The sequence below is a fragment of the Lithobates pipiens genome, unplaced genomic scaffold (genome assembly GCF_037356315.1).
Source record: "Lithobates pipiens isolate NorthernLeopardFrog02 unplaced genomic scaffold, aLitPip1_a1.2 Scaffold_17, whole genome shotgun sequence".
Lineage (NCBI taxonomy): Eukaryota > Metazoa > Chordata > Amphibia > Anura > Ranidae > Lithobates > Lithobates pipiens.
The window spans coordinates 1,257,210-1,271,159 of NW_027507755.1; positions in this window are offsets into that span (position 1 = coordinate 1,257,210).

Genomic DNA, 13,950 nt, shown 5'->3' on the forward strand with positions numbered 1-13,950 from the left:
GAAGTTTGTAAGTTCCTGAGTTGTGTATTGTTTTATGTTTTGAAAGAACATGCCTGTTTACCACAAAAAAAGATATGTCTACTGTCCTAAAAAAAAAAAAAAACACATTTGAAAACATGTGTTGGTTTGTTCAGAAACCCTTTTCTAAATGCACATGTGAATGTGCACAGAGTAAAAAAAAAATTTTACTCAACAATGTGTGGCTTCTTCTTTCAATGCTCAATATCATTTTTTTTGCTTAAGTTGGTGTTTACAGTGACAATGGGGGTTATCCACTTTGCACTACAAGTGCACTTTCAGTGCAGTTTTGCAGTGCGCTTGTAGTGCAAAGTGGATTTTCCTTTCGTAAATAACACCCAGGTGCTTTATAATTTGTATCAATCAGGCTATTATCGTCACTCCAAAAAATAATTTCAGGGTTCTGAAAAAGATGAATATTATTATAGTTAATGCATTACATACATTAATAACAAAAATAAGGTGTGTGTGTAGCAGAACCACAACATAAATAATTGTTAGCTGAAAAAGAGATTGTCACCTCATGTATCAAAGAAATTACATTGGAACTATTGAAGAAAATGGGCAAAAAAAAAAAAAAAAGCCCACTGGAGAACCTAGGAGACAGCTAAAAGAAACGCAAGCAGTAAATCAAACAAAACATTTTTCATTTTTTTAAAAAAAATTATTTTAAAAATACATTTATTTAAATACATATAATGTGATGTTAAAGGTTAAAATTTGCCCTAATATAGTTCTTCTGCAGGACCTGAATGATGGCAGAACAGGTCTCTGGAATAATAATCCCCAGAGCCTGGGGAGAGATGCCTGTCAAGAACTTGATGTCCTGCAGACTTCTCCCCATCGCCAAGTACCGCAAGGTGGCGAGGAGCCTCTGTTCGGGAGTGATTGCTTGGTGCATGAAAGTGTCCTGCTTCGTAATATAAGGGGACAGCAAAGCCAACAGACGGTGAAAAACGGGGTCCGTCATCTGGAGATAATTCCTGAAATCATCAGGATTATTCTCACGGATCTCCCGCAACAAAGGCATATGAGAGAATTGGTCACTCTGGAGCAACCAATTCTTCGTCCATGAACTCCTCCTCACCCTGTTCATGGACTGGACTTGGATCAAAGTAAGAACCCCAACACAAAGCCCCTGCACAGCACGAACTGTACGATGAGTACGTGCCCGCAACATGGCTTCTAAACGGTCGGGTGGTTAGAACAATCTAACAGAATGCACTGAAAATCAGAAATGCCTGAGAAGAGCTGAAAATCAGAAAGGAGCGGACAGGAACGCACTGCAAATCAAATACGTACTATAAATAGCACACACTGAAAGATGCGAACTGACTACACACACTAAAAACCAGATACAAACCCACAAGCACAAACTGAAGAGCAGTAACTATCGGAAAAGCACCAGGCTGAAAAGCGTGAATCGTCTCCCACCAAACTTCTACTAACATGAGATTAGCAGAAGGAGCCCAAAGGGTGGCTCACTGACTATTGAATTTCCTCTTTATAGTGTCGTCGTACGTGTTGTATGTCAGCGCATTCCTGGCGATTGGAATTTCCGACAGCATTTGTGCGACCGTGTGTATGCAAGACAAGCTTGAGTCAACATCCATTGGGAAAAATCTCAGGATTTCTTTGTCGGAATGTTCGATCGTGTGTACGCAGCATAACAACTAACAATCACTTTAGTTAGGTTGAACCTACCGACCACTGAAAAAATATTACCGTAAACAATGACACCTATTACGTTTACTTTTCCTTTTAACCCTTTTGCTGGCAGAGCCATTTTTTCATTTTTTGCACACATGTTTAAAAAAATGGCCTGAATATTACACAAAACCCACAAATATGATATATTTTCTGAAAGCAGACACCCTAGAGAATAATAGTGGTAGTTCCAATTTTTTATGATGTTACCGCAAAGGTCTAGGAAAATTTTTGTAACAAAACACACTAACGTAAATTCAATAAATTAATAAATAAACTACAAATTTTTGGTAAAATATAAAAGATGAGGTTGCACCAAGTAAACAGATACCCAACATGCCAAACCTTAAATTTCTGTGCGCCCTTGAAATGGCGTCAAACTTTAGTACCCTATATGTTCTATAGGCACCAATTCAAATCCCCGTATTGGTATCAGTTTAGTGTTAAGGCCCATACACACGATCAGACTTTTTGACAACAAACATGCAAATTAGCTGTTTTGGAGCAACATCTGACCGTGTGTACGCTCCATCGGACAAACTTTTTTGGTTTTCATCGGACTTTTGTTGGCTGTGCGAACGGACAAACTTTCGGGCAACAAAAGTCCGATGGAGCAAAGTCTGATCCTGTGTACAGAAAACCATAGGACATTTGTACAAATTACAAACATGCATGCTCAGAACCAATGCAAAAGATCAGACAACAATACAGAAGTTGACCAAAGGTGGCGGTAAAGAGCAGAAAAACCACGTGATTTGGTGAAAGTTGGCTGAAAAAGTCCTGCTGTGTGTATGCAATACAAGTTCAGGGCCGACGCCCTTTGTACAAAAATCCAAGGGAAAGTTTGTACAAAGTCCTATCGTGTGTATGAGGCTTTACAGAGGAGGTCTGGTGCTAGAATTATTGCTCTCACTCCGGCGTGCACGGCGATATGTAACATGTGTATCGCAATCAACGTTTTCGAGTGTAGGCTCCCCGCATACGTTCGTGCGTTTGTATATGTGGGGGGGCCCTCACAATTTTCTGGGGGGGGATTTTGTGTGCTTGGGTGTAACTTTATTTTTTGCAATTAATTTTTTCATCACATATGATTTTTTTTTTTTGGCAACAGGTTCTCTTAATTGAGATATGCAGGGTCTAAAAGACCCTGCATGTCTCCCCTGTGCTCCAATAAATGTTTTGCAATGCAGCTCACATTGCAAAATATTATTTTCCGGCTGAGCTAGCCGAGGACACTGAAAGCTTGACACGTAAGTGACGTCAGAGATGTCGCTTTTCGAGTCATAAGAAGAACAGAGCGGATGTGTGTCCGCTCTTTTCCCCCTCTAGCTACTGGCACCCGCCATGGAGCTCCCAGCCCCGCAGATGGGCAAGTGAAGCCTGGTAAGCATGGCGGGGAGCGGTGTCACGAATACTCTCACCTGACAGGCAGGAGTCTGCCTGTCAGTTTCACACACAATCCCGATTGTGTGTAATACCCCCCACTGTCAGGTCCATACGACATACAGACCGGACGGCGAAAGGGTTAAATGTAATCCCAAGTTTAATTCTATAATCATCCACTGATGCTGAACTATAGATACCAAGATATTTCATTTATTTAAAAATTTTAATTTGCTTTGCTGTTTGTGGAGAAGATCACATTTAGGGTCACAAGGGGAAGAAACCATATGTATAACAATGTATTTTTTAACCCTCAAAAAAAATCCAAATTCAGTGATAAATTCCATCGCTTCTACTAAAGATTTCCCCTGTATCACCAAGAAATAACAGTGTATCATATGCATACACAGTTATTTTCCCCTTGCATGGTCATTTTCTAAATCCATGTATGCTCTTGGCCAGCTCCGGACCAAAACTGTGAGCCGAGCATCAGAGCCATATTTTTTACTGGCAAACTTTTCCTGTTTCTGGCATTTACTGGCAGGAGAAAAGTGTCTGTTTTGTACTGGCTGCCAGTAAAAATACTGATGGTTGGAAACACTGGGAGTAGGCGGTATAAATTGTATAGATGTGACACTTCACAGGCAGGTTTAGGGCATGCACAAGGAATGTTATTTAACTAGTAGTTGTCCAGTTTTCTCAAGATTACCTTTCCTTGTAAGAGATCATATGCACCATATAGAGAGTACATATACACCACAATGTGAACACAATTTCCACTGGACAATGCAGCTTGAAAAAAGATAGAAATGAAAGTATAGAGAAAGTACAATAAAATGAGAGTGGCTCTGTACCATGTGGTTGGTGTGACCATTCACAGCGATCACACATTGTTTACACTGGCTGAATTTAGCAGTAGCTTTCACTGTCATCTCACATAGCCCCTGAATGTTTCTGATAATAGCCAGCATACTGTGAAAAAAAAATTAAACCAGTACAAGGATCACTGTTACACACCCCTCTACTGTCATGACCCCTACACGGTATATGCCAGCCCCATCCTGTCCCCAATCACCTCCCTTATCCTGCACATCTCTACATGAACCTCTTCACCTCCAATCACCATGGGGTGTAATTTTTTTGGGGGGTTGGTGGGAGTTCTTACTGTTCTGGGAATTATATGTGATAGTTTTGCTAGAAAGTATGGGAGAGTTCGCTTTTTCAAACATGTTTGTTCTTTTTCCTTTAAATAGTAAAAAACAAAACAAAAAAAACAGTGCTTATTAACCCCCTCCCGTCCAGCCTATTGTAATATGAGGTTTGTGGGAGCCCAGTTATCCTGGGAGAACATCATATGGGCCTTACTCCGGTGCAAAACTGTCACCCAAGGTGTCCACTGAACACAGCCAATGACATATCACTGTACCAGACTGCTGTCAGTACCATGTAATCGATGTGGCCAATCACAGCAGATCACATGACAATGGTAAATGATTAAAGGCTTTATTTCATGCCTTTCATTGTGTACTATTGTGATAAGTTTTGTGATTGGTCGCAGTGATCCCAGGGCCAATCACAGCCCATTTGGGGCTAGAGCCCGTAGCAGTGGTCACCAACCTTTTGCAGGCCTGGGGGGGGGGGGGGGGGGGCACACTGGTGGTAAGCAATTTTTCATGGGCAATGGTTGATGTTGGCGCTTTAGTCATCATGGCACCGTGGTTGATATGGTGTCAGGGTGATTGAAGCGCTTTGTAACGCACAGAACTATATGGCCTTAAACTGGCAGTAACGCACATAGAACTATATGGTGTTAAACTGGCAGTAACGCACACAGAACTATATGGTGTTAAACTGGCAGTAATGCACATGTAGCACTTACCCCCGAAGGAGCGGCTGATTATTTTTGGGCTTACCGTTACCTTCTTCACCTCGTGTACGTCTAGGGGTTTCCCGAGGTTGCTGACCCAATAAACTATAGAGACCGACACTTGAATCCACTTTAGGGATTTTCATTTGCAAAACGTTGAACGGAACATAGTCTCTCAGTAAGGAATAGAGGGTATGGGTAGGAAAGCTCAGGTACTCTTGAAACTGCTGACACTTGAATGTCTCTCTCTATGCAATCCAGGGAATAGCCATTTGCAACTGGATGTTACAACTATAGAATAAATCCCCTTTTTGTGGATTTAGCAACCGACAGGTGATTCAAATAAGCAAAGTCTCTGCCACAGACTTGGTTGTAGAACTTTAGAATGAGAAAAGTCTCTGCCACAGACTTGGTTGTAACTGAAGGATGAAGTTAGGAACTTTCATATGGTACCAGTATCTTGCAGCCAGTCCGGCGATGCCATAAGTATCTGGATTCACCTTGGTGTCCGTTCCAGCTTAGCTTCCAGGCTCTTACCGAGCAGCCAGCCCTGTGCGTGGCCCTCTTCTGAAGAGTCCTCCCCTGGTTGCGTTTTCAGTTGCTGGGCCTCTCCAAAACTGAGACGGCACCGGACCACCTTGGAACCCTCCTTCCAGTTACTGTGCCTCGGGCTAGCCAGCCACGAGACTCGAAAATGGATGGATCCGCACTCCAGGCCATGAGAGCCTCTGGGGGCTAGTCAGGAGGACCAGGGAGTCAGAACATACTTCTGGACTGGAAACCCAGAACCACGTGACCTCAGCACCTTAAGTACCCTTTCCTTGAATACTCAGCGAGACAACCTGCCCACTGATTGGCTCCGAAAGAGAGATTGGTACCCAATGCGTCCAACCAGACTGCGTTTCAATGCCTGGCAAAGGTGACACCCACACCCATGAACAGGCAGAACACAATACAGTCCAGCCAAACTGATACTGAGACCGTTTACCACGATTAACCCTGAAACCAAACTATTGTCTTAGGAACATTTAAATTGGCAAAAACATAGCGCGTGCTCTTCAGGAGTCCGGCGTACACACTCCCCCAGGTTAATTAGACAATGACCTCATTGTCTGACTAAAAAACGAGTAACACTACAAAAATTCGAGAACCTGAACTTTTGAGGTTTGGAAAGGGAGGGGAAGAAAACATGAAACACATTTAACTTTGTCATATAAGAACAGTTTACATTAGCAGACTATACACATACCACCCAATTCCTGCCTATCTACAGCACCCACTCTCCGGCGGCTTGATAGATGATCTTGGTGAATCCTGAAAAGAAAAAACACAAACAAAAATACAAAATATATTACACTCTTAGAAGGCAAGATCCCATGCCAGATTTACCCACCTTTATATCCAGGCCATTTTTTGCATTAGGGCACTGCGTTATTTTAACTGACAATTGTGTGGTCATGCAACACTGTATCCAAATAAAATTGATGTCATTTTTTTCTTCACACAAATAGATCTTTCTTTTGGTGGTATTTGATCACCACTACGTTTTTTATTCTTTAGGCTATAAACAAATAAAGACTGACAATTTTGTAATAAATAAATAAATACTTTTTTTTTACTTTCTGCTATAAAACACATTCAATCATTTTTTTATAAAAATCTAATTTCTTCATAGATTTAGGCCAATATGTATTCTGTTATGTTTTTTGGTAGAAAAAAAAATCCTAGTAAGTGTATATCGGTTACAGGGGACTCAAACTGGCGGCCCTCCAGCTGTTGTGATGTCTCTTCTAGATTGTAAGCTCTAACGAGCAGGGCCCTCTGATCCCTCCTGTATTGATTTGTATTGTAAGTGTACTGTCTGCCCTCATATTGTAAAGCGTTGCGCAAACTGTTGGCGCTATATAAATCCTGAATAATAATAATAATAATGTCTCTGCCTGTGGGAGTCATGCTTGTATAGCGATACCCTCACTTAAGAGGGCCGCAAGTTTGGTTTTGGCCCTGAGCACAGCTCCGCCAACCCCCCCGGCAATCTGCTCTACCCACTCTGGCACAGTTAGTATCTAGCAATACACATTAAATCGCTTATACTCTAAATAGGTGTGTGTGCGTGGGTGGTCAACTCAAGCTCATAGACAATCTTTGAAAGTATATAACTGACTTTACTTGTTGTTTTTATAAAAGGAATAACATGAATCGAACATTTGGTTTGCAACACATAAGCAGGTCCCTGCAGTAACCAGTAATAAAGATAAATAGAGTAATCAGCATAATAAAGTATTGCTATGCAACTCTAGCGCTGCCCTTTTTCAGCTACTTCCCCGCATGGGTAAACTAACACCCAGCACTATCTACCTATGCAGTCAGGCCTGACTGATCTAGATGGAAGTCCAGTGAAACAATATTCGCTAGCAATCTTTCGGTGGTGCACTTGAAGAACAACTTTGTAATCCAAACGAATAATAAAGATAAAGTATCTGTCTTTAAATAGCTCTCACCACCCGGACAAGTCCAAGTCCGTTTCCTCCGCCGATTCGTCTAGGAACAGGAATCCACGACCTCCGAGTCTTCAATCCTTCTGGTGTACTGCAGCAAGGATGAGAAAATGTCTCTCAGGTGCAGCTAGGCTGGCAGAGGGCTCTTTGGAAAAGAGCACAAGGCCCAGGCTTCAGGCCTTGTGCCTCCAGCAGTTCAGCACAGACCTCCTCTTGCTAGGAGAGGGGGGGGTGTCCAAAAAGAGCGAACTAGGCCTCTCCCCCTCCTTATATGCCCTCCCCCATGAGTCTCTGGGGCATAACTCCAAACATCCTGGGAACCAGCGGGGTTCTGGGAACAGTAGTTTTATAGTCCTTAAAGAGACCCCGCTACACTTGTAACTGTCAGCCTTGCAATGCCTCATGGGACTTGTAGTTTCACAACAGCTGGAGGGCCGCCAGTTTGGAACCCCTTGTTTATGTAAACGTTACAGTGTCTACAAACTATGGGATATATTTATAGAATTTTTTTATACTAGCAATGGCGCGCAATCAGAGACTTACAGCAGGACTGCAATATTGCGGCGGACAATCAGAAACAAACTGACACTTTTTACACTAAAGTGATCAGTGTTTAACCGCTTGCCGACCACCTCACACCGATATATGTTGGCAAAAGGGCTCGTACAGGCAGAATCATGTACCTGTGCGTTGCCCTTTAAGGGGCGGCCAGCGGGCACACGCATGCAGCCGGCGACGTGCGCCCGTGGCAAGCTCCGTGAGCCGGGTCGCAGATAACGTGGACTCAATCGCGGCGGGGGTACCTGCGATCGTGTCATGGGGAGTAAGAACAGGGAGATGTTAATGTAAACAAGCATCTCCCCGTTCTCCCTGTGATCGGAGCAGAGATAAGGGATATGTCACATGTAGCCACGCCCCCCCCACAGTTAGAAACAAGCCCCAGGACACACTTAACCCCTACACTGCCCTCCTAGTGGTTAACCCCTTCACTGCCCGTGTCATTTACACAGGAATCAGTGCATTTGTATAGAACTGATTGCTGTATAAATTACAATGGTCCCAAAAATGTGTTAAAAATGTCCGATGTGTCTGCCATAATGTCCCAGTCATGATAAAAATCACTGATCCCCGCCATTACTAGTAAAAGAATAATTAATAAAATTAATAAAAATGCCATAAAACTATCCCCTATTTTGTAAACGCTATAACTTTTGCGCAAACCAATCAATAAATGCTTATCGCAATTTTTTTTACAAAAATATGTAAAAAATACGTATCAGCCTAAACTGAGAAAAATAATTTTTTTATATATATTTTTGGGGATATTTATTATAGCAAAATGTAAAAAAAAATGTGTTTTTTTTCAAAATTGTCGCTCTTTTTTTGTTTATAGCACAAAAAATAAAAACCGCAGAGATGATCAAATACCACCGAAAGAAAGCTCTATTTGTGAGGAAAAAAGGACGTCAATTTTGTTTGGGAGCCATGTCGCACGACCGCGCAATTGTCAGTTAAATAGACGCAGTGCCAAATCGCAAAAAGTGCTCTGGTCAGGAAGGGGGGAAATTCTTCCGGGGCTGAAGTGGTTAAAATATGCACTGTCACTGTACTAATGACACTGGTTGGGAAGGGGTTAAGCATCTAAGGCAGTCACAGTCACAGTGTGCTTCTTTCAATAGGGGAAGAGGTTGATTCTAACTCCCGCTTTGTAGAGACACAGAATACATCCCTTCCCCCCTGTCAGAACTGAGATACCCTTCCCCCCGTCAGAACTGATTTACATATGGCATATGGCATATCTCAGATCTCTGTGCCTGGACCCTGCAGATCAGCCTTTACTGTTAATTATCACCGCAGAAGTGGCCCACCAGTGGTGCATGCGCCCCCTGCAGGCGGAAATACAGAACCACATTGAGGTATTATTTTTTTTTAGTTCATGCCCATCAGGGAAGTTGCCAGCCCCCCATGCCATTTATTTGACAATCCCTTGCATATTAGACTAGAAAATGTCTCACCAGAGGGGGTTTTCTAATGAAGATGTGTTCTGGTGGTGCAGCCAGCAAGAGAGGGTTTCACATTTCTATTTTACAGGAACACTTTTTCAGAAACCTTTATGCAATGACAGGGTCTCTTTAACTGCTACAAACAATACATTTCTCAATAATTTAAGGAGCTTGAGTAAGATTTTAATTACAAGAAAATCCCACAGAGGATCCTTTGCAACTATGTAATACAGATTACAATTGAACTGAGAGTTATTATCAGTTAATACATTTCGGAATTCTGAAACAGGTTTAGTTTTACTGTGCAAGTTGAGGATACTTTCATCAAAAATTATGATTGTAGCATTCATGAAATAATATAATCTTAAATTACTTAAGTACCATTTTTGTTAACAGCTGTATTCAGTTACTCATTAACCCATTCACCACCAGAGCCATTTCTTCCATTTTATGCACATGCTTAAATGCTAAAACACTCTTGATAAGACAACATGTTTTAAACACCATGATATAGTTTCTGAACTATATGGCGTTAAACTGGCAGTAACACACAAAAAATGATATGGCGTTAAACTGGCAGTAATGCACACAGAAGTAAATAGTGTTAAACTGTCAGTAACATACAAAACTGTATAGTGTTAAACTGGCAGTAACACACACAGAACTATATGGTGTTAAACTGGCAGTAACACGAGCTGCTGGGGGAGATGGCTGTTCCGTAGAGTGAACCCATTGCTGCTGCTGCTGATGCTGCTGCTTAAGCCTGGTGTATATGGCTGGATGATAAGGACACTACCCTAATATGCCTCGATGAGAGAAAGAGACACTCAGACACTAGCATACCTGTGGACCAGCAGCGGCTGTCTGTGCCTTCTTTTGGGGGGTTGTGCGGACTCTGGAGGAGTGAGCCGAGAGGACCGGAGCCTGCTTGTGAGACTTGTGGAGCCAGCGTGTGGAGCAACGCCAGCGTGCAGAGCGCCGCGGAACGGCGCGTAGCCGAGCTGAGCCGAGCCGAGTTGAGCCGAAGAGGTGGAGGAGGTCCGGCGAGGGCATCGGTGCGCGGGTGGAAGCCGACGGCCGATGCCGATAGCTGTTTGACCGTCCACGCAGCGGGGCGGACCCGGAGGAACCAGCGGGGACCAGGAGGGACCCCAGGGGGAGCAGCGGAGGTGCCCATGGTGGAGGGCAGAGAGCAGAGGCCGCAGATCCTCAGAGGAGCCCCAGATGAATGATTAAAGCTCCAGAGTGATCCAAGGACACAGCGGGGACACAGCAAGACACAGTAAAACAAAAAAAAAATGTTTTTTTCTATCTACCTTTTCTTTTGTTTTGGCTTTAAAGATAAATGAACTGTATGAATATCAGACAATAATAGAAAGAAAAAGAAGAGAAAAGACCCTGGGAAAGTTTTAAAAAAAAAAGAGGAAAAGGGAAGAGTACACTTAAACATAAAAGTGTTTAAAATCATAGATGGTTGTTTGCTGTTGGGTCTAATGATCTAGTTATGGGAGTTCAATCATAAGCCAATTAAACCAAAAAAAAAAAAAAAGAGTTTAATATACAGAGTATACAAAATAAAAGGACTTGGTATAATTTAGGTATGACCCATAATGGATTGGTTAACCAGATATACATACAAGAGGATTATATCTAAAGTACTATTGAGATATGCTGGATGGTATACTGGACGGTCGATAATTTATTTAAGGCTACTGCTGATAAACATTGCAGAGAAAAGGAAGGAAAGGAGAGGGAAAAAAAAAAAAACGGTGTCTAGAAAAAGGCTGAAATCCCTACAGAAAAACCCCATAGAAATACTAAAGGATAAGATATGGCACCAAAAAGGGGTAGCAAAACACCACAAAGTCAAAAAAATAAAAAGGACAAAAAAGAAGGAATTAAAGGTACCACAGGGGCCCAAGCCACTCAAACCACTGATATTAAGGAGTTTTTTCAGCAAATGCATTCACAGAAAGAGATACAGGGTCAATCTCAATCTCAATCACCTCAACAAACATCACATATAGGACATACGTTACAAATATCACAGGAAGTACTAGAAATGACAGAAACAGAAACATCAGCGTCTTTGGGGACACTAGGAGAGGAAACAACAAGTCACCCCAGGAACAGCTCACCGATAGAGATAACGGGATTATTAACAGAACAAAGGGAGGGAGATAATGAAAGTTGGGACATAAGGACATATATTCGCTCCCTCCCTACTAGGGTGGACATGGATCAATATGTACACAGATTGGAGGATACCTATAAAGCTGAAATACAAGAGGTTAAAACATCCACCCAAAAAACGCAAGAGTCAATGGGCAGACTGGATGTAAGAATGACAAATATGGAGCAAGAGATGTTTCAACTAAAAGAAAGATTACAGGAACAAGAAAAATAATTATTACAAGCTAGAACTGCTTTAGATGAATATGAAAATAGAAGCAGAAAAAATAATATAAGAATCAGAGGTCTGGATGAAAATGTGAACTCAAGGGACTTGACTTTGGTTTTACAGGGGATCTTCCAAGGGTTGGACGAGGATTTGTCCATAGATGATCTGTTGATCGATCGGGTGCATAGAATAGCTGGAGTTTTTTTTTTTTTTTCCTTTATAACTAGGGGTAATAGTGGTGAGTAGGGTTTTATTTTTTTTTTATTTTTATTTTTTTATTATTATTATCCACTATGGGTGAGTAGGTTTTTAATATGTTAATTATCATCAATTTATTTATGTATTTATTTACTTGGTGTTTTTTTTTTTCTTTTTTTTCACAATTAGATAAAAAAGGGATGAGGAGGTTTTTGATATACTGAAGTATTGCAAAAAAAAATTTTTTTTTTCTTTCTTTCTTTTCTCTTCCTCTCACAGTTAATTGATTTAATAAAGAGAGATGGGGGTGATCTATAGAGTAATAAGGTTGATATAAAACACGATTAATAAAAGTAATATTATATATGCATATATGGGTATGCACAGGAAGGGAAAAAAAAGAAAGAAAAAGGGATCTAAATGAAAGCTTTTTTTTTTTTTTTTTTCTTTCTCTCTTTCACAGGTAAAAGATTAAATAAAAGGGGGGCGGGTATGATCTAAAGAGTAATTGAAGATTATATAAAACACGATTATTAAAAGTAATATATATATACGGGTGTACACACACAGATATAGAACTTAAAAAAAAAAAAAAAATGTTTTCTGTCTTTCTCTCCCCCCCTCTTCTTTCCCTCCCCCTTGCCCCATCCTTGCGCCATCCGCTCCCAGAATATAACTGGGAGATCAAGGGCGAGAGGGGAGAGAGAGGAGAGGCCTAGGGATACGAAATAAGGGATAAGTTGATTAGCAATAGAAGCCATAAGTACGGAAATAGATGTGAATAGATAGGTAGCATAAGTGGTATGGGAGAAACTGACGGACAGCTAATCTAAACCAGTGGTTCCGATATTTCCCCTCCTAATAGGGACCTTACTTATTAAGTAAGTTAGACTTATTGAAGTCATTAGTTATAGGGTAGTGAATGAGGAGTGAGTGGGGTGGGGAACGAATGGAGTAGAGATTTAGGGGGTGGGGAGGAAATTAGGGATAAGGGGTGTTAGGTTTAAGTGTGTGGGATAAATATATACATTTTTTATTTTTATTTTTTTATAAAAAAACAAAAAAAACAAAAAAAAAACTGGCAGTAACACTCACAGGTAGGGATGGGCGAACTGTTCGCCCGGCGGTTGGTTCGCGGCAAATTTTGCATGTTCGCGAGTCGCCAAACCAGCGGACTATTGCCGCTGTTTGCCCGGTGGACATATGTGTTTACAGTGTGAAAGAACTTTGACCCATGATGACACATCCATCATGGGGTACAGGACAGCCAATTGAGACATTTCAGCACATGGACAATTGGACATACCCCCTACCTTATAAATAGACCTGATCTGGCAACCATTTTACATTCTGTCTTATGTCAGTGTAGGGACAGGACGCTGTGTGCAGCAGGGAGAGACTGTAGTGACACAAATCACTAGCTATTAGGTCCACAAAAGTCATTTTAAGGACTGGTATAGGTGTAGTACATTATATAGGGTTCAGTGCACTGCTGTACTGGTGATTGCAGCATCCTGTCTTTTGTCAGTGTAGGGACAGGATGCTGTGTGCAGCAGGGAGAGACTGTAGTGACACAAATCACTAGCTATTAGGTCCACAAAAGCCCTTTTAAGGACTGGTATAGGTGTAGTACAGTATATAGGGTTCAGTGTACTGCTATGCTGGTGACTGCAGCAGCCTGTCTTTCGTCAGTGTAGGGACAGGACGCTGTGTGTAGCAGGGACAGTCAGTTTAATCACTAGCTAGCTATTACTACTAGGTCCACAAAGGTCCTTTTAAGGACTGGTATAGGTGTACAGTATATAGGGTGCTGATGCACTGCTGCTGACTGCTACCCTATTCTGCAGCAGTCTTTTATCAGTGTAAAGACTGATG